Consider the following 3,299-nt stretch of genomic DNA (forward strand, 5'->3'; position numbering starts at 1 on the left):
GTAACAAGCCAAGCTTAGGCCGGAATTTATAAGTAATAATGAGCCTCTGTGTGTGATTTATTTGGGAGCTGGATGATGGGTTGTAGTGGTATTTGCTCTGCTCATGACTTTGGGCCCTGCCGTTGCTTGTGATCTCTTAAAAGGAGAGAGAGAAAAGGGTCAAATGCCCCTTCTCCCTGCTCTTGCCTTCGAGGTGGATTCACTCCCAGTCAGATCAGAGGATGACTTCAGTTGTCTACTCCATTCTGTATTCGTGAGTGTATTTCCTCAATTTACCTTAATAAATTTTCCTAATACTTCTTTTTGGTTGTTGTTTTTTCGAGACAGGGTTTCTCTGTGTAGCTTTGCACCACCTTTCCTGGAACTTGCTTTGGAGACCAGGCTGGCCTCGAACTCACAGAGATCCACCTGCCTCTGCCTCCCAAGTGCTGGGATTACAGGCATGCGCCACCACCACCCAGCAATACTTCTTAAATAGACTGCCATGAATTAATTTATTGCTCTAGTAGGTCCCCAGAGAGTCAAAAGAGTAAAAAAAAAAACAACCAACAAGAATGGCTGTCATGTGGAGGTCAGGTGACAACTTTTGGTCACTGTATTAGTTATTTTTCTGTGGCTGTGATAAAAACACCATGACCGGGCTGGAGAGATGGCTCAGAGGTTAAGAGCACTGGCTGTTCTTCCAGAGGTTCTGAGTTCAATTCCCAGCAACCACATGGTGGCTCACAACCATCTGTAATGAGATCTGATGTCCTCTTCTGGCATGCAGGCAGAACACTGTATACATAATAAATTTTAAAAATCTTAAAAAAAAAACAAAAAAAACACCATAACCAACACAGAAGACTTTATTTGAGCTAACAGGAATATGAGCCCCTGCGGCCATGAGCGGGTAGGCACGGCACTAGGAGAAGAAGGCTTATCTTTTTTTTTCTTCTATTATCAGCTTGATACAGTACAGATTCTTATCCTAATAGTGAAATGTTTCACTGAGGCTTGTCCAGTGATTGAATAAAACCAAAACTTACTATAAGCCACAGTCATCCTAGGGTCCCCCCTGCTATGTAGCCTCCCTGGTTCTGTGGGTTGCAGTCTGACTGTCCTTTGCTTTATATCTAGAATCCACTTATGAGTGAGTACATGCCATGCTTGTGCTTCTGAGTCTGGGTTACCTCACTCAGGATGATCTCTTCTAGTTCCATCCATTTGCCTGCAAATGTCATGCTGACATGTTTTTCTCTGCTGAGTAGTACTCCGTTGTGTATACGTACACATCTTAACCTAAGCACAAAGTGGGGAGAGTAGACTGCAAGCCAGGTCTCTCCTTCTACCCTGTGAGGACCAGACTGAACTCAAGTCATCAGGCTTGGTGGGAGGGCCTTTCCCTGCTGAGCTGCCTCACTGGCTCCTTTCCCTCCATTTCTGACCTCTGCGGAAGCTGCTTATTGGCTCTCTTTTGTGTTTCTCTGTTTCACATTGCTGTGGAGCCCAGGTTGTCCTGGGACTCACTGCCTCAGAGCATTCTGATCGCGGAGAGTGGGTATTTGCCACCATGCTGAGCCTTACAACACGTTTTTATTTCTTTAATAATTAAGCTAGTTTTGTAAGGATTGATGTTTATATGCGTGCCTGTGTGAGTACATGTGTGCACAGGCTTCCTCAGACCCCCGGGAGTGGAGTTCTGGGCAGGTGTGAGCCACCCAGTGAGGGTGCTGGAAACTGCACTCGAGTCCTCCACAAGCGCTTGTAACCACTAAGCCATCTCTCCAACCCCACAGGCTAGTTCTGTTTGGTGGTTTTATGTTATTGTTTTGTATGAGATGGTCTTACTCTGTAGCCCTAGACTGTCCCAGGACCAACAGTGATCCTCCTGCCTCAATCTCCTTGTAAAGTTTCTGTACCCTGATATTAAGCCTCTCTGCTGACAAAGTAATTAAAATCAAACTAAATCAAACCGAGTTTTTTTTTAAAAAAAAAAAAAAAAAAAAAAAAAGCCCAGGTTTAATGAGTAATATGCTCCTCTAGCCCCCGAGAGGAGACGGGGAACAGATACCAAAAAATCATGTGTCCGTTCTCTGAGGGGCAGCTTAAATATCACATCTTTAATCCCAGAACTCGGGAGGCAGAGGCAGGCAGATCTCTGTGAGTTTGAGGCCAGCCTGGTCTACAGGGTGAGTTCCAGGATAGGTGCCAATGCTACATAGAGAAACCCTGCCTCAAACAAACAAAAACCCTGTGGGAGTGGTTTTGAGCATCTCTAAGGAGGCGCTGCCTTTCGGCTTTCTGAGACTACTCCGGGTTTGGAGAGAGAAAGAGATGAGAGCTGAGGTGGAGCTTCCATCAGAACACCCCTGAGTGCTGGAATGACTTGGCAACTCTTAGCATGATGTGGTGATTTGAAGAGGCATGGCCCCCTGTAGACTGATGTTTTTGAATGCTTGGTGAAGGAAGAATTCCCACAAGCTATAGCCAGTTTGGCACCTGAGTGTTAAACCTGGCCTTGATCTGCCTTTTGTGATTCTTACCTCCTGTCTCTGCACCTTCTGTTTGAAGTCTTATCTGAGAGTTTTCCTAGGGGACCAAAGCCTATGCAAACTTAGTACAACAACCCAGAACACTGTGGTATTGTTACTGAGAATTTGCATTTGGCATTATCCCTCTGGGGGTTATGGAATTAACTTGCTAAAGATGTGAGTTGTTGTTGTTGTTTTTAAGATTTATTTAATATGTATATAGTGTTCTGTTTTCATGCATCCCTGCAGGCCAGGAGAGGGCACCAGATCTCATTATGATGGTTGTGAGACACCATGTGGTTGCGGGGAATTGAACTCAGGACCTCTGGAAGAGTAGCCAATGCTCTTAACTGCTGGGCCATCTCTCCAGCCTCCTAAAGGTGTGATTTGTAAAACAATAAAGGGGTCCTTTGCTCATAGAGGGCTGTTCAGTCATAGAGGCTAATCCACCCTGCAGCTAAAAAAGCTAAAAGTTTATCCTCCGGTGCCTCTGTACTTCTTTCCACAGATCCGTGTGAACCTACACCCACATCTGGATTACAACAGCTTGGCCCACAGGGAGTGGCACTATTAGGAGGTATGGCCACGATGAAGGAAGTGAGTCACTGGGGGTGGGCTTTGAGGTCTCAAGACTGGCCAGTGAGTATAAGTCTCCTTCTGCTGCCTGTGGATCAAGATGTAGAACTCTGGGCTCCTTCTCCAGCACCATGTCTGTCTGCATGTTGCTTCCCGCCGTGATGACAATGGACTAAACCTCTGAACTGTAAGCCAGCCCCAATTAAATGC

This window comes from Onychomys torridus, chromosome 23 (assembly GCF_903995425.1).
Source record: "Onychomys torridus chromosome 23, mOncTor1.1, whole genome shotgun sequence".
NCBI lineage: Eukaryota > Metazoa > Chordata > Mammalia > Rodentia > Cricetidae > Onychomys > Onychomys torridus.